The sequence below is a fragment of the Globicephala melas genome, chromosome 5 (genome assembly GCF_963455315.2).
Source record: "Globicephala melas chromosome 5, mGloMel1.2, whole genome shotgun sequence".
NCBI classification, from domain to species: Eukaryota; Metazoa; Chordata; class Mammalia; order Artiodactyla; family Delphinidae; genus Globicephala; species Globicephala melas.
The window spans coordinates 19,336,843-19,356,142 of record NC_083318.1 but is presented as its reverse complement, the minus strand read 5'-3'; positions in this window follow the sequence as shown (position 1 = coordinate 19,356,142).

The following is a 19,300-nucleotide window of genomic DNA, read 5'->3' as shown; positions in this document are numbered from 1 at the left end:
ATTCCTTCTCTAGTACTCTTCCTTTCTTTCTGTAAATCCAAGTTTCTGGCGTATATAATTTCCCTTCTCCCTGAAGAACTTCTTTTAATATTTCTTGTAGAGCAGGTCTGCTAGCAGTGAATTCCCCGTTTTTGTTTGTCTGTAAGACTCTTTTTCTTTCACGTTTGAAGTTTAATTGCCCTTGTATATAGAATTCTAGTTTGGTGGAGTCTTTCTTTGAACATTCAAAATATCTCACTCCTCTCTTTTCTTGCTTATATGGTTTCTGATAGGAAGTCTTGTAATTTTTATCCTTTTTCCTTTTAAAGACAAGGTGATTTTTTTTTCTCTGACTTTTTTGAAGATTTTCTCTTTCCCTTAAGTTTTCTGTAGTTTGAATATGATATGCCTATGTGTTGTTTTTCTGTTTTGTTTTGTTTCATTTCTGTTTTTGTTTTTTTGATATTCATCCTGCTTGTTGGTGTTGTCTGAACTCCCTAGGTCTGTGGTTTGGTGTCTATTATTAATTTGGGGAAATTCTCAGCCATCATTACTTCAAATATTTCTTCTGTTTCATTTTCTTTTTATATTCAAAATGCATCTATTTTATACCTTTTTAAGTTGTTTTTCAGTTCTTGGATGTTTTGTCCTATTTGTTTTCATTCTTTTTCCTCATTGCATTTCAGTTTGGGAAAATTTTATTTACATATCTTCAAGCTCATTGATTCTTTCCTTGACTACCTTCATTTACATCAAAGGCATTCTTCATTTCTGTTACAGTGTTTTGGGTTTCTAGAACTTAATCTTTTTTTCTTAGAGTTCTTATCTCTCTGCTTATAGTAGCTGTATTGTAGTATAACATGTTCTTTCATGTTGCCTACTTTTTTCCATTAGAACCCTTAATATATCAATCATAGTTATTTAAATTCCCTATCTGATAATTCCAACATCTGTGTCAGCCCTGTGTTGATGGGCCTGTATGCATCTTGGCTAAAGCTTTAAAAGTCTGTCTCACGTCTTGCTCCGATTGCTCCTGAGTAGGTGCAGCCTATCATATGTACACACCTTCCTGACCCCAGAGTTGTCTGTGATCTCAAGAAAGTTCTTTTCTGACTCTTTTCCTGGCTCTTTCCATTAAACTTCTGGCTGCTGTGTTACTTTGCTTATATGAAACTAACAGCCTTTTCTTAATTGTGCTCCACCAAGATCTCAGTTGTTTTCAATAAGCATGGAGTTCTCCACTCTCTGTTCCAAATAAAATCAGTTCCTTCAGGCAGAGCTGCAGAGCTCTTTGTCCTTGTGGCCTGCCTTTCTCCCTGGGCAGAACCCTTGCACCATTGCACTAAAACAAAAGGCAGGAAACTGCTCCCACCGATCCACTGGGGTAGGGGCAGGTCCTAGTTTTCTCAGCTTTGTCCTCTCAGCATGGAACCTTCTCCCTACAGCCAGCTGGGGCTGGGATAAATTGGAGCCTTAGTATTTTCAGACTGCCGTACCTAAGGTAGGGTGTCTGTCCTTGAGGGGAAGCTGTGTGTGGGAAGACAGATGTCTGCTACTCCTGCCTGGAATAGAGCTCCTGTAATACAGGCCTGGGGAGGAGGGAAAAAAAAAAAAAAAAACAACTGCCTGACCTTCTTGTGGTCACCATAGCCTCAGACTGGGAGCAGGCGGGAGAGGAGTCTCATTCTTGGTTGCAAATGCCTGTGGGAGAGCTTTCATAATGTGGAGCTGAGGGAGTTTGTGTAATGGAGCAGATATGGTTCATATGTCCCAGGCTCTCACTGTTCTTACCCAAGATTTAGTATAGTTTCTTTAGTGAATATTTATTTATTTGCTGTATGTCCTTGGCACAATTTCCAGAGATTTAGAATGACTGATTTTTATAATTTTCACCAGTTAAACCACTTTTGGCTGGGGAGAGGGTCTGCTGAGCTCCTTGCTTCATAATTCTGAAAGTCCTGCCTTAGCCGCTGCCCGCCCCCTTTTTTAAACCAGTGCAGGCATCCAGTGTGGCAAATTGGAATCTGTGGCAAATTGAGGAACCACAATAAAGGATCGCTACTAGGTGGGAGCCAAAGAACACTGCTTCCCCATTTTCTTCTCCAGATGGGTGGTCCCAAGGCACATTTTTTATAGCAGTCATCAAGAATAGCCAACTTTTGTATCTGCTCCATTTCTGTACTTGCTTTTCTTCTCCTTCACTTCCTGATCCAGCACTTGCTCTTAAACTTCTGCCTTCGGTCTGCTGAAACACGCGCCATGCTTTTTTAATCATACTTTCTGCTTTATAAATAACTCATAGTTTTGGCTAACCATTGCATTGCATTATTATAAGTTAAATAATGAAAACTAGCAAAAAATTTACTCTTTGGCTTATAGATTATTAAGAGAATGAAAAAAATTATATTAAACTATGTGGTTTTAATCTTAATGACTTTATTTCTAGTACTCTACCTTACAATTTATTTTTCAGTGATATTATCCCTCAAAATGCACATGAACACACTCATTTGAATTAAAAGTTAAGACTTTTATTTTTTTAACAGAAAGTCAGTCTGGTTTGGCTAACTGGAATAATTATGAAGCCTAACTTCACTAATTAGTTTCAAAGTAGACATTTTCTATAAACAAGCTTAATCTGAAGGTCTAAGGTTTTGACAAAACATACTTAAAGCACATGGCATGATAAAACATTTTATCAAGCATATTATATGGCAAATATGCTGAAGTTAACAATATTTCAATTTTCTCAACTTTTTTTTGATTATAATGGGTTAAACAAGGTGGCTCTAAGTGAAAAATAATATCAGTTATTATTGTTTAAGAAGTTTTGGTAAATTCTTTTTGGAATAAGTGGCTAATGTCTAGGTAACAAATCATTTTGCAACTCAGGAAGTTACTGATTGGTTTCTAATTCTTAGTATTAGAAGGACCTAATCAAGGAAATAATTTTTGATAATGGATTATAATGTGACTTTTGGCATGTAACTCTGAAGGAGTTCAAAGACTTAAGTGATATTGATGTAATATTCTTTCATTTCTATCTCCTTCTTTATATGAGCAAGGTTTCTCAGAGCCTATATCAGTGCACATGAAAAAATAGGAATAATCAGGTCTCCTTCAAGCAATCAGTAAGATTCATCCACAGATATACTAACTGGGGAAAAACACTTTTTTTTTTACAATAGCAGATACATTTTCAGTACATTTTACTTCTTGTGTAATAAATTTTGTCAAAGTTCATAAAATAATTATTTTGGTTAATTGACTTTCACTAATTGCAATTATAATTCAATCTAGAGGGGAAAAAATGAACTCTTAAGAGTTTTATGGTCACATGACATTTTAGAAACTGAATTTATATTTATTTACATAATTTGTTGCAGAAAAGAAAGAGAGGTGTTCAAGAAAACACTTTTAAGCATTAAATGTATATTATATTAGGTAACATTCTGCAGGGGAAGTATGATGAGATTACAAGTTCAGAAAGGAAAAGAAATGATATAAAATTTTTAACTGTTAAAGAAGAATTTGTCCATTACTATTTTTAAGTGAATGATAGTGCATGTAAATGACTATAGTATTTAGATCCCATTAAATACGTTTAAAAGAGTGATATTGCTTTATTTTAAAATGTCAGTATTTATAATAGTCTGGAAAACTGCATCCTTTGCAAATATCTAAACTTACGATGAAAAATTTTAAATGCTATGGTGTGAAGGGGTATACTGCTTATGACATCTTTAAGGAACACATGGGCAAGAACATTTCAAGACCACTGACCTGGACCTAGGTGACTTGGCCTAGTTCAGTACCTGGAGTTCAGCCCCAGAGAGAATGCGTAGAAAAAACTCCAAACCTGCAAGGTGACCTAGAACCTTGAAACAGCCTTCTTACTAAATAACTGCTGGAGGAGACAGAAAACAGCCTGAACTGAGAACATAGTGAGCCTCATGGAGAATGAAGTACAGTATAAAACCAATTGGATTATGACTCTTTTTAAAGTCCTTCACTGGCTTCCCATTGAATTTAGCATAAATTCCAGACAGCTGATCACAGACTACAACCTTGATACTCAAGTCTGTTGCATGGGACAGCAGCAGTAATATTAGCTAGGAGTTTGTTGAAAAGGCAGAATCCCAGATCCCACCCCAGACCTTGAAACAGAATCTGTATTTTAAAAAGACCTCCAGGTTATTTGTATGTATATTAAAGTATAAGGGGAACTGGTATACATGATCATAAATAAATAATTTAGAAAATGTAGACATAGTCAAGGTACTTACTTTAGCTTAGAAAAAGCTGCCATATGCTAGATTTGAGGCTTGAAATGAAAGAGCAAAATCCAAGTAGTACAATGTCTCAAAAACACCCAAGAGCTTTTCCTACCTCATCAACCTTGTCCCTCTGTCCCCTAGTCTCTCCCTTGTTTGCAGTGCTCCTAGCCAAAAGGATCTTCTATCAATTCCTTTTGCCCACCAATTTTTTTTTTCCCTTAAGGACCTCTACACATGCTCTAGGAATTATGCTTGGAATACTATCCCTTTCATTCACACACAGTCTTCTCATCTTTCTGATCTCTGCTCAAAAGTCAGTTCCTCAGAGCTCCCTTTCCTGATCACCCTCCTGGAAGTCTTCAGTTCCCTCATTGTTCCCTCTTCCTCTCCTACATAGGTTTTAGCACAATGTGTAAGTTATCTCTTCATTTTAAAGTTTTTTTTTTTTTTGGCCGTACCACACAGCTTGAGGGATCTTATTTTGCGGGATCATAGTTCCCCAACTAGGGATCGAATCTGTGCCCCCTGCCATGGAAGTGTGGCATCCTAACCATTGGACCACCAGGGAATTCCCTTAAACTTTTTATAGCAAAATAATTTGACTCACAAGAAGTTGCAAAAACAGTGTAGGAAGTCCTGTGCATCTCTTACCCAGCTTTCCCCATTGACATTTTATATAACCATATTACATTTTTAAAACCAGGAAATTCACATTGGTACAGCAACCTATAAGCTTTTGTTTGCTTATTTCTTCTCTTGATCACCCCATTTAAAGTTAAACCCATAATTCTGGATCACATTTCCTTATTTATTTCCTTCTTTGTACTCATACTTCTACTCACTGTCTAGAACTGTTTAATGTATTTGTTTACTCGGATGTTGCCTGTCTCCACTTCTAGGACATAAGTTCCCCAAAGGCAAGCAATTTGTTCAGCATTGTAATACCAGCACTTACAACAGTGCTATAATTGTTAAGCAAAAACACAGTAATTGCTTAATAAATACTGATTTGGTAAGTGAATGGTTGTAGGCAGAGATCAAATTCTAAATATTATGATTGATTTGTATATTAGTAGTTGAGGAACAAACATGTTACAATAATTAATTGTATACAACTAGTAGATAAATAAGTTCTGGAGATCTAATGCATAGTGTGGTGATTATAGTCAACAGCACTATATTATATATTTCCAAACTGCTAAGAGACTAGATCTTAGATGTTTTCACCATAAAAAAGAAATGATAATTTCTTAAACTTACCTTAAACTTATGTTAAACTTACGGAATGTTATATGTCAATTGAAGATACCCAAAAAAATAAACTGTAGAATTCAATACTTCTGATAACCACATTTTATTGTTCTCATATGTTAAGTGGTGGGAAGGAAACATATAGCTTCAGTTTCCTTGTCTACAAGACAGCAAAGGTGGACTCATGTCCAAAAGCCAACCCCTCACCGCTGGTCATGGGGCAAGAGCTTTTAAAGGGGAATTTCAGGGGCATATAGGTGGAGGGAGGGGGCTACATACAGAACAGCACAGTCAGCTCTGACAGACTTCTTGAAATTGGTCATACAGTGGTTTGATCAGCATCATCTTGACTGTTTTAAGTGCGCTTAATCTTCAGTTCCAGGGTTGGTTTTTTCCCATTTCCTTGAGACCAGTTCTTATAATCATGTAAGGTGGAGCAGCTTATGTCATGACTACAGTCTGGTCATCATGTAGTTAACTTCTTCTACCTGGTTGGGGTTTCAGTATCTTCAAAAGAGCTCAAAGGATGTGGCTTAGATTATTATCTATAGCCCCTGAGGAGGAACTAAAGGTCCTTGACTTTGTTTAATGACAAAACTATTATTATTTGGTCTTGTTTGACTGCTTTCCTTTGCTTCTGCAGTTTTTTCATTTCTCTGATTGAATTTATTCTTTAACTAAAGTTTTTCTAGAGACAAAATGCAGTTGGAGGGCATGGGGGAGGAGGTGTCTGTCATGGGAAGGCCCCATAGGGTCCTGCTCCATTACAAGATGACACTGATATGGAAGAAAAAGCATTTCAAGGAAAGTAAATTATGGTGTTATGCTCTAGTTAATATTGAAAATAGTGTCTTTTACTGGCTTTGAGTTTTATTGCTTCCAGTAGATTCCAATGGCTCTGCAAAGATGGGTATTTTTGTTTCCATCTTTATTTTCATAAATCTTGATACAACGTCTGCACTTTGGGTTTCATGATAAGTTTGACTGCATCACTGTAACATTATCTACCTGAGGCTTCACTTGAAAACTCATTGACTAAACCAGTTTTTAACAGCTAAGTACTGAGACATATTTAGGTATTAATTTTGCACTGCTTTTTATATTGTATTTGAAAGACATCTGCTTTCATCTATCTACTATCCTAATTTTAGGTTGCCATATCTTCTTGTGAGGAACAAATGAATTAATACATGTAAAATGCTTAGGAAAAATATATTGGCACACACTAAGTGCTCAATTTGAATTATGAAAATTAATAAAGGGAAACCTCACTAAAATGGTGTCAGGGGGTCAGAAGCAGGGGCTGTCATGCACATACCACTTGACATTAATACAGATCACAACAGGAAGAGAGGGACGTACTTTTCATCTCTGGCAAGAAGTGACACTACTTTACTACCACCAGCAGGAGGAAAAAAGATTTTCTCCTCCCCTGGCAACAGCTCAGCCAATGAGAGACTGTCACAATTCAGCCAATGAAAAGCCACTATACTTTGATCTCCCAGTTTCCTCCAATGGGCTTGATATTACTGAGGCAGCACATTTACCTATGGCTACTGTGGCCCAACAGGTTGAATTATACCCTTTCACTTGGGCTTGTAGTTTAGCCAAGGTCAAGACTGCAAACATTTATACTGATAGCATGCCTTTGGAGCAGCTCGACTTTAGGGTGCTATGGAAACCATGAGGTTTCCTTACCTCTAATGGGGAAAAGATTAAAAATGGCTCTTATATCCAAAACCTATTAGATGCCATACTCTTGCCAGCTGCCTTGGCTATTATTAAGATCCCGGAGCATCCCAAGCTTGAATCCCTAGAGACTAAAGTAAACCACCTCATTGATATTTCTGTCAAAACTGCTTCTGTCAAAGGAAGCAGTGGCTAAACCTCTCTCATGGTCTAAAGGGATGCTCCCTAAGACAACAATCTAGAAAAAATTGACTAGAAATGCCCAACAATTGGCCCCAGAAAAGGAAAAACAGTACTGGAGATCTGGTAACTGCTGGTTTGATAAAAAGAGAGAACTCTGGTTCAGACTAAATAACAAGTGGTGCTACCAGAAATTCTAAGATTTTCACTCCTTACCACTGTACATGCATTGAACCATTGGTCCACTGACAGAATGATAGCATTCATGAACCAATATGGGTGGGAAAATGTTAAGAAGGCTGCAAAAAGTGCCTACCTCACTTGTCCCACCTGTCCAAAAAATAACCCAGGGAAGCCTGTTCACAGTGCTCCCCAACACTTTAAACTGCCTAGTGGGCCATTTGAGGTTTGGCAAATGGATTTCATACAGCTGCCCTGTCTCATGGACATAAATATGTTTCAGTCATGGTTTGTATGTTTTCTCACTAGGTCAAAGCTTTCCCGCATAGGCAGATCACTGCTTATTCCATGGCTAAAATTTTGTTAGAAAAGATCACCCCTACTTGGGGAACACCTTCCAAACTTCATAGTGATTGAGGGACCCATTTTACTTGTCAGGTACTTCGACAAGTTTGTGCTATTTGGCTGGTTTTACAACATTTTCACTGTGCTTGCCATCGCCAATCCTTAGGGTTAGTCTAACGTACTAACATTGTTCTTAAGACCCAATTGGCAAAATTCGTAGAGGCCCTTAAGATACCTTGGCCAAATGCACTGCCATTGGTCCTTCTAAATCTCAGATCTACTCCTTTCAGAACTCATAAACTCTAAACCTTTGAGATAGTCACTAGACAACCAGTGCACCTGACCCTTGCCTCTTTTAATCTGCATTTGATAAAAGGGGATATGCTTCAACATTGTAAAGACCTAACTTCTGTTAAAAATAACCATGCTCTGGTAGAGCAATTTTTTTTTTTTTTTTTTTTTTTGGCTGCATTGGGTCTTCGTTGCGGCGAGCGGGGGCCACTCTTCGTTGTGGTCTGCGGGCTTCTCATTGTGGTGGCTACTCTTGTTGTGGAGCACAGGCTCTAGGTGCATGGGCTTCAGTAGTTGCAGTGCCTGGGCTCAGTAGTTGCAGTGCGTGGGTTCTAGAGCGCAGGCTCAGTAGTTGTGGCACATGGGCTTAGTTGCTCTGAGGCATGTGGGATCTTCCAGGACCAAGGATTGAACCCATGTCCCCTGAATTGGCAGGCAGATTCTTAACCAGTGTGCCACCAGGGAAGTCCCCTAGAGCAATCTTTTCACAGTGTGCTCTTGGGAGATGAAGACCTTAAGCATCATACACTGCAACCAGGAGATTTCGTCTATTGGAAAAATCAACTCCAGAAGGATTCTCCTCAACCTTGCTGGAAAGGCCCCTATCAGGTACTGATAACCAACCTGTGTGCCACCAAACTCCAGAGCATAGACTCCTGGATTCACATGACACATCTAAAGAAAGCACCAAGTCCTGATTGGACCTGCGCATCATCTGGTGACCCGAAGGTCAAAATTTCCCAGAATTGAAGCAGATGACATCTTATAAGACAGCTTTTCCAAGATGTCCAGACCAGGCCTGTCAGAAGGTTTAGAAGTCACAGAAGTTTCTCTTTCATTTGGACTATAAACTGACTCTGGATTCTTTTTCCAAGTTCATACTCTCTGAATTTGCGAACTACAAGCTGTATTGTTGGTAAAACATTTGGTTCCAAACAGTTTCTTTTGAGATAACAATATTGTTTAATTACGTCATGTTTGCTCCTGCACTGTGTCTTCCCAAAGTGCTTGCTTAATTCCTTCAATTTTGAGTGTGCCCTTGCTGGATGCCCTATTCTAAGATGCAGATTTTAGGTGGGAAATGCCTGAGATGTCCCCCTCCTACCCCTCCTTGTTACTCAAATGTGACCACAATAGGTTCCCAGTCTATGCACTTTCCCTCTGACATGGGACATGACACCCAGGAAAGGTCCTTCCTGGCACTGAGGGACAAAAGGCCACTGAATGCTGGCCAAAAAATTAAATAAAACCTAATTCTTGATCAGTGATGCTTTCAGAGAAAGATCTTGATAAACTGGGGAAATATGAAAATTAATCAAGGGAAACCACTAAAATGGAGTCAGGAGACCAGAAGGGGGAGTTCTTATGCACATACCACTTGACATCAATACAGATCACAACAGGAAGAGAAATATCTTGCATTTCCAGGAGGAAGTGATATTACTACCACCAACAGGAGGAAAAAAGATTTTCTCCCTGCCTGGTAACAGCTCAGCCAATGAAAGACTGTCAAAACTCAGATGATGAAAAGCCACTATACTTTGAATTCCCAGTTTCCTCCAGTGGACTTTTTTGTGTATAACAGCCCCGCGCAACTTTCCTTTCTCCTCTATAAAATAGTTTCCTCTCCTTTGCTTTACTGAACATGCATGTGGTTCACCATCGCTGCATGTCCCAAACTGCAATTCTTTGCAGCTCTTGAATAAATCCATTTTGCTAGTAAAATAACTGCCTGTTTTATTGTTCTTAGTTAACAGTCTTAACTATAGCAATTATTGTTATGATTATGTCACTCAGCAAATTTGAATATGTAGTATGAATATGAACAGGTAAGATCCTTTAAACATAATAGGTGTTAGATTATTGCATCACATTTCAAATTGAGTAGTATAGAAAAATAACCAAAAGCATTATATAATGATAACTTTGTTTTTGAAATATTTCTCAGTAAATGGAAATTCCAGTATTTTAAAGTGTGCAGTATTTTACATTCAAATGAAGGGTGTGACATTTATTGATCTTAAACACTCTTTTACATGTTTGTTTTTATATATAGATTTCTGTTATCTGAAGCTAATTGTTCCTTCCTTCATTTATTTAATAACCATTTATTGAATATTTACCTTATGCCAGACACAATGCTGGGTCTGACAACAAAACTCTGTTAGGCAGTTCCTTCCTCAGAGAATTCACAATCTATTAGAGCAAAAGGTATTTAGAAAGAGAAAAACTGGAAAACACTGTGATACATCTTTATTGATGACATAATGGCAGCACAAAGTTGATACCAGCTCTGATTCTGGGGGTGGAGTGCATGACCAAGGTCTACACTAATCAACACTACGGCAGTTCCCATTGCCATTGGGGATAAGCATGGGACCTAATAGTCAATGAGACTCAAGAAGACTTTGAAATTTCTGGAGAAAAGACTCTTGCTCTATCTTGCTGGATCAAAAAATGGGGAGGGTGTGGGAGCTCTACCACTGTCTTGCTACAGTGGAAAACATGAGATTGAAGCCAACATCAATATGAATGGTTTTACTGAGAGACATAGCCAAGCTTGGTCCTGAAGACATATGTATCATGGAGCCTCAGCCTGGCGTGAAGCCAATTTCTGGGGTTTAAAGTTTATAAGGGCCAGTATGTTACCTTTACTTAGGCCAACTTATGTTGGTTTTCTATCACATACAATCAAAAGAATTTGAACTTAACATGGGTTGGGAAAAAACAATACCATTAACAGGAATCATTAGACTGCAGTGAGAGATCAGAGTTTAAGTTTTGGTTTATTCTCTGTCTTTACCACTGACTATAAGGCTCCTCCTGGGCAGAGACCATGTCTACCTTGATTATTTCTTCATATCTGGGAGCTAGTCCAGTGTGTACTGTACAAAATATTAAATATTTATTGACTGACGTGAAGGAGAAAAATAGACACGTGAAAAATCAAAATAAAGGAGACTTTGAAATAATTTTTCACATTGTCCTGAGGAACAGAGATACAGTGATAAGATGATTAATGAATTGTAGAGGACTGTAGCTACAAAGGCAATAGAAGGAGTTTATTAGAGAGGTAAGATGCTGTCACTTAGACTAGCACATATGCCAAGAGTGGGGTTGACCAATACCAAGGGAGAAGGGAAAAGAATCCTCACCCTTCAGCCTTTTCTGGAACACACATAAGATCAAATGATAACTTACAAAAATATTGTAAACTTTCTACTTTTTAAAAAAGAATGATAGGATAAATGAACAAGATAACATAATACAAAATACGTGTAGCAAGAGTTGTTTTTTTTTTAACCAAGGTTTATTGGGCATCTACCACGTGCTGTGCTCAGCTGGGCACTGGATACATCATGGTGAACAAAGGAGCTTGGTCCCTACCTTCGGGGGCATACAATCTAGTATGGAGAGATGGATGATAAACTGGTAAATTAATACAAATTAAGAAATATCAAGAGTTTTAGAATAAGGTATGTGGAGTATATATTTCAAAGAATTATATAAGAGATCATATTTATCATGTGTTGTGGGCTGAATTGTGTCCCCTCAAAATTCATATGTTGAAGCCTTAACCTCCAGTACCTCAGAATGTGACTATATTTGGAGATAGGGCCTTGAAAGGGGTAATTAAGTTAAAATGAGGCCATTAGTGTGTGTAATCTGACTGGTGTCTTTGCAAGAAGAGGAATTAAGACAAAAGGGGAGACACCAGGGTCAAGCTTGCACAGAGAAGGGACATGTGAGGAAAAAGTGAGAAGGTGGCCATCTCATCCATGTACATACATGTTATTTTACATTATGTGCCATTGACTGGAAATTATAACTTTTGTCCAATTTAGTTTTTGACCAATATATTTTTAAAGTCACTTGTAGGTTTTGGCCTATTTACTTATTATTTTTCACATGTACACATATATTTTTTGCTCTTCACCTTTTTAATAATATACATTGTAGATTATCTCATATCAGTGCATTTATAGTTATCACAATTTTTCACTGCTCTACAAATGTTTCATATTTTTAAACTAGTCTTCTAGAACTGAACATATTTAGGTGGCTAACAATCTTTTACCTTTATGAACAATGTAGCAATGGATAACTTGTACATTTTTGTCATGTGCGAAGATTTCTGTATGATTCATTTCTAGAAATGGAATTGCTGGGTCAAAGATATGAGCACTTAAAGCTTTAAAAGGATATTTCCTTATTGCTCTCCACTGAGGCTAAATCAATTCACGACCACCAGCAAGGTAGGAGGGTGTCTCTTTCTTCAAACCCTTTCTAATATTGAGTTATCAAAAAATGTTTTGAGCTTTGTCAATTGAAAAGAAATAGTACCTAAACTTTAGCTGTAATTGGCCTTTTTATTTTTATGAGAATGAAGACCGTCTTTTCTAAAGTTTTAGGCCCAGTTGTATTTCTTTTTATGTGAACTGTATGTTCACATGTTTTGCTCATCAGGTTGTTGGTCTTGCTTGTTGATTTGTAGGGTATTATATGTCATTAAAGTTCAAATCATTATTAGAAAACTGGATTTTTCTAGTATATTAAGAGATGTATACACTTCCTCTTTCAACACACATGTTCAGCTCCTTTCACTTTTTCATCAGCTTTAAAGTGTGTAATTGTGGTTTTCTTAAAATATATTTGACTTAAATAGCATTGGTTTGTTTGTTTTAGCATTGGTGGCTCCTGGGACAGTGTGACATCACAGAAGCTTGAATTGTGGCCTGCATTGGCTGGGGGTAAGTGAAATGAAAGAAATAATTTCAGCTCTCCAAACTAGCTCTCCAGTTTGGTAGATATATTGGGAAATAATACAGGAAACTATTAATTATTTTGTGTGTGTGTTTTATGGACTTATTGTTACTTTTTTCTTCTTTTTGGTGTGAGAATTAACTTCAGACTTGGTATGGTATTATAAAAAGTGTGTAACAACTTGAGGAATACTCAAGTTTATATATAAAGGAATAGTGGCTTTAAGAAATTATTAAAGGGTATGAAATAAAAATCTGAATTAAGCATTCACAACAACTTTAACATATTGAACTTGGTGCCATTAAATTCTTTTATGCATTAAAATACGGACAATATGCCGCTTTATCATCACTGTTTTTAAATTATCTGTAAAGTAGTTGTGTTACTGAACCAAACCTCGGTCTGCTTGCCCAAGCTCAGGAAAGCCAATCTACTGACATGGGGTTGTGGTGAAGGAAAGGGCGGTGTTTATTGCAGGCACCAAGCACGGAGTCCAGGCAGCTAGTGCTCAAAAGGCCCAAACTCCCCGATGGCCTTCAGGGAAAGTTCTTTAATGCCAGGGTGAGGGAGAGGGTTGCGGGGTATGTGATCAGCTCATGGACTTTCCTTTTATTGGTTGGTAGTGTGGTAATTGGGAGTCAACATTGTCAGCCTTCTGGTTCCAGCCTGTCTGGGGTCTGCGTGCTTGTGAGCAGCATATAGTTAACTTCTTCCACTTGTTGGGGGTTTTAGTATCTGCAAAATAGCTCAAAGAATATGGCTCAGAATATTATTTATAGCCCTTGAGGAGGAACTAAAGTCCTTGACTAGGTTATTGGCTAAATTATTATTATTTTATCTTGCTTAACTGTTTCCCTTTGTTTCTGCATTTTCTCACTTCTCTGATTAAATTTATTCTTTGGAACTCTGGAAGGCCTAGGAGGCTAAAGCTTTTCTACAAACAAAATGCAAGCAGAGGACATGGTGGCAGGGGCATGGGGGTGTCCCAGGAAGGTCCCACAGGGTCCTGCTTGGTTACAGTTGTGGTTTTACATTATTATCTGTTGCAGTACTACAATTTGAGAAATAATCTTTTTTTTTTTTTACTTGGATTTAGTATGGAGTAGTGAAAAATAATAGGTATTGGAGTTAGACTCTCTTGAGTTCAAGTTCTGGTTCCACTTTCTAGCTTGTGTGACCTTGGGCAAGTTATTTAACTTTTCTAAATTTCCTCATTCACAGGTGGTATATACATTATGGGTTTGTGTGAATTAAATGAAATAATCCATAACAGATATTAGCCAGGTACCTGGCACTTAGTATATATATGTAATTAAAAAATTTTTTCTTAGTATATATTCCATTAGTTTTTGAAGCACGTTTTATTTTACTCTAGGGTAAAACATTTTCATGATGACAATATCAGTGTAAATAGAACGAGGCTAAATTTGGTTAATTTGGTGGCTACCTCTGTGGATTATTTTGAAAGTAATCTCTTCTATCCTTAAATAATCCTTTCACTGTCCCCAAAATTACACCATTAGAGATTTATTCCATTCAATATCTTTAAAGTTGAAGATTTTTATTGCCTTTAATGTTTTTACATAAAAATGAAATATCTCCCAGAAGGAGATGAGGAAGATAATTTTAGGGGACCATGAGAGCCTGATTTAATCAGACTTGAGGCTGACCTTTGCATGTGAGCTAGTGAGTGGCAAATGAGAGTAACAAAGGGGAGAGACAAAACTGAAAGACGTAAATTTCACATTGGTCTCAACTTAAAAAAATAGCCCTCTTCAGTGGACCAAAAGAAATGAAGACAAAGAAAATGTCATATATATATATATATATATATATATATATACACACACACACATATATATACATGCATATATATATATATATTTTAACCAGTAGACCACAGAGAAAACTTATACACAGTTATTTATAGTAGTTTTATTTATAATAGCCCCAAATGGGAAACAACTGAACTGTTCATCAGTAGGTGAATTGTTAAACAGACTGTGGAACACCCAGCAATAAAAAGAATGAACTATCGATATGTGCAACAACTTGGATTGCTCTCAAGGACACTGTGCTGAGTGAAAAAAGCCAGTCTCTAAAGGTCACATACGGTGTGGTTTCATTTATATAATATTCTTTAAATGATTAAATTTATAGAGGTGGAAGACAGATTAGTGGTTGCCAGAGGCTAGGAATTATACATGGAGGGGAGTAAGTGTAACTATAAAGGGGTAGCGATAGCATGAGGGGGTATATTTCTGGTAACAGAACAGCTCTTATCATGTTTGCAGTGATGGTTACATGACTTTACATGTGATGAAATAACATAAAGCTATATATACACATTGTACCAATGTCTAATTCCTGGTTTTCATGTTGTATTATAATTATGTACCATATAACCATTGGGGAACCATATAACCATTGGGGGAAACTGGGTGAAGGGTACACAAAACCATTCTGTACTACCTTTGCAACTTCTGTGTATCTATAATTATTTCAAAGTAAAAGGTTAATAAAAAATAAAAAGGTTAATAAAAAACCCAAAATCATTAGAGGGCTTCCATCATTAGAGCAATTCTTATTGAAGTCTCTGGATGGAGACATTTGCCTTTGTATTCTTCTTTGCTGGTGAAAGGTGATTGTAGGTGGTAGACAAGTGAAGGGAATAAGCCTTGTCATGAAAATTAGTGAGTCAAATGAAATGTCAGAGAGTTTAACGATCTTCACAACATTAAACACCTTTGGAATAGAAAGCTTTTAAAATAAATAATTCATTTTTAGGACGCTGTCTAATGCATATCTGTAGTTGTTACAGGGTGGCCCTTTTTCTTAGGGATGAAAGGAAGAGTTAGAAACTTTCAGATTCCAACTGTCCACTCAGTAGTTAGATTAAGACCACATTCAACTTCACCCCCATCTTCCCTCTTAACTCTTTCCCTTAGCTCCAGGGCAATTCAGTTTCAGTTTAGTTTTTGATTTGAGGAACTTGAACCACATCTTGGTATTCCTACTCCAGATAACTTGTGCTGGGACAATTTCCCTTTAAGGCAGGGTTGAATGTTTGACAGTAGCAAACTTGAATCCTTGTCGGGGTCCTGGAGCCTTACTAGGGAATAAGGATTAAGAATGATTGAGATTCTCCAGACTTTGAGAAAGACTACTGAAATTAATTTCTTTGTAGAAGTGCAGAAATAAACTCTAAAGAGCTAATTCAAATAAGGGAGGCAGGTGTGTCTCGGCAGTAGGTGGAAGTAACTAAGATAGGTGTATGCTTTTCTTGGCTTTCATCCAGTGCTTTCATAAACCACTTCTGCTTGAGCCACCATTTCCTTATATGCAATAAAGGTTAATACAATACCTCATGTGATTAACCTTTTCTAGCTTTATTTTAAATTTGGCTTCATAGCTGTTGTTTTGAGGTAAAAATGGAACTCCCATGTAAAAATGTTACTGAGAGTGGTACTTCAGCTCAAGGAAGTCAGACTAGACATTTAGACATTTAGAATTTAAGAGGCAGTATACAGTAATGCTTAAGAGCATGAACTCTGGAGCCATACTGCTTGGGAACCCTAGCTCTCCAGTTTGGCAAGTTATTAAACCTCTCTCTGTATCTGAGTTTTTAATTTGTGAAATGGAAATAAGTGGGGATAATAACAGTATTTACCTCACAGGGTTTTGGGAGGATTAAATGAGTCAGTAAATAAAAAGTGCTTAGAACAGTGCCTCGCTCATGCTTGACACTGTTAGCTATTACTAGTATGTTACCGTTTGCATTTCTAGTTGTCTTATGTGCATTCTCCACATCTGCCCCAAGCAATCAGAAAACTTTTACAGAGCTAAGACTGTTTCCCACTTTTCCTATTACAATTTGTACCTAAGAAGTGCGCAAAATATCTGTAACAAGCCTCTAACTCCAGGAAGTCGTTTGCTTTGGTGTACCCGCTAATAATATGAAGAGCCTTTTTCTTTAAAAATGGTGAGCATCAACCACTTTACAGTAGTATAACAATAAGAGACTTAGTTCTAATAGATTCGCTGTGGCAGCATTTCACACAATGAAGCTCCCTTTATTGATACAGTCATAAAAGTTTTGCTCTCTATTCAGAGCGGATTCTCTTCATATCAGAGCACCGGTCTCCTTTTTGTTAGCGATCTGTCCCCACCTGTGCTCATCTGCCTCTTGGCCTCAGGAAGGCAGTTCATTACCATTCCCTTAGGGTGGGTAGCGAAATGATTTTTCAAATCCGTCCCTAACCTCCGCCTCAAGGTCGAGGTTCCGCCCCCAGCCCGCCCAGTAGGGGGAGAAGGGGCGGGGCGTCCCAATTCCTGGGCGGGGCTCGGGTGGCGTGCCTCGAGGCGCCGGCGCCGTGACGTTTGACGTTACCAATTGACGCAGCCGCAGTGCCGCCCGGCCCCAACTCGGACCCCTCCCATCCTCCTCCGCCCAACTGTGTCAGAGGTGGGGCCCCGGGCTGGACTTCGGGCGGCGGGTCCGGGTGGCGGGTTTGGAGGGTGTAGACCCGCGCAGCGCTCAGCAGGTCGTGTCCGGCTGGGCGCTGCAGCTGCCGCCGCCGCCCAAGGCCCTCGGCATCCCCCGGAGAGAGACCAGAGCGATTCCGGGCCGCCCCGGCGCTCGCTCAGGTGAGGGGATGGGTCCGGCTGAGCAGGGTTTGGGTGGGCAGCACTCTTCCCAGCATCTCTGGACTTCAATCTGGTCGGAATCAGGGAGGTGTGGCTTCGTCGCGACTGCCTGGTGCGGCGTCGACTCATCTCTTATTCGTTTGCCATCCTTACCTGCAGCACGGGGACTTGTACACCGGGTGTCGAAGGCCCATGAGAAGGCCAGAAAGGGCCATGATGGGTGACTGGGGGCTCGAATGCAGGAACGGGCCCCTGGGTGATGGTATGGCGGGCGGGCGACGCCCACCTGCGGGTGTATGGGAAGGACCGTGCACCTGCAGACTCTGGCTTCAGCCTTGTTAGCTGCACCGGGCTGCAGGAGACCCCATACTGGTTAACTAAGAGTCGATTTTGGACCAAGGGCGGTGGAGCCTTAGAAACCCTCTTTACTCCCCAGGCGTGGTGTGTTTGTATTCTGATTGGTGCTTGCTGGGTCTACACTATGGAAGAGTACGTTTCAGCGGAAACATCTTTTGACCAAAGGAGGGTGAAGGGAAGTTGATTTTCCCTCTGCAGAATTGTCCCCCTCCCGCTCCTCTTGGTCTTAGTTTTGACAGACGCAAGTTAGGGACGCTTGTTAAAGGGAAAGAGTTCTTGTAAATTTCCTCTGTAAGGAAATCATTGTTTTCCATGACTGTTCAAGCGTCTAAGTTTCAACTGGTTTCATGTTGCTGCTTTCAACTCTGTGCATGGCAATGAAGCTGATTTAAGTTCACTAGATACATAAAGTATAAAAATAGATGAATTAACCAGAACATTTATCTTAATAAGTATTGATTGGTACATGCTTTATGTGAATATATTATTTAATCATCATAACAATCCTATCACGTAAAGTCTGTTATTACTCTCATTTTATAGATGAGAGAACTAAATCCCACAGCCCTAAAAAACTTGTCGGAAGTCAGAGCTGTGATTTAGATCAGGTAATGGTACTCCAGTTTCGAGTCCCTTAATCAGTATGCTTTACCACTCCCAAACATCGTGAGGATTTGCAAGGTGATTTTCATTTGATAAAAAGTGTGCCAGGTGGGAATAGGAAGGAAACTGAGGCACCATTCTTGCCAGCAAGGACCCAACAGTTTGAGAGAACAACTTTTTCAAGGAGTATGTTTTAAAGGTAGGATTTGACCTCTAGAACCCTCTGATTACCAAAATCATGCCCTTTCCATAAGTACAGTGGTTTTGAAACCTTTGGAAGACTGTAGTTCGGAAATAGTGGTCTTATTCTAGTTTTAGGAGTATTTCTTGTTCAGAAACTTTAAAGAAGGAAATGTAATATTGGATTAACACTAAAGACTTCTTGTGTGTGCACGCACGCAGGTGCATGTGTAATCAAATCATTTAATCTGAAATGGAACTGCTGATAAAGCCAGAATATCTTGTATAATTGGTTAAAATGGGTGATGTTTTCAGGTGTGTTAAGATGAAACACTGCAGACAGGCCTTCTGAAGATCAAGAAAAGGAAAAACAGAACATTGCAGACTCTGGAAAAAAAACTTGGTAAATATTTTGGGTCTTCAGTTAAAGCTCAGCTAGAGGAAATCTGACTTTCTTCTTCAATTGTAATTTAACCTGATAGAATGGTCTAAGAATGGGGGTGGGGTGACAGTAGTGTATAACGTGACCTGCCATTCATTTTACCTGACTTTTGAAC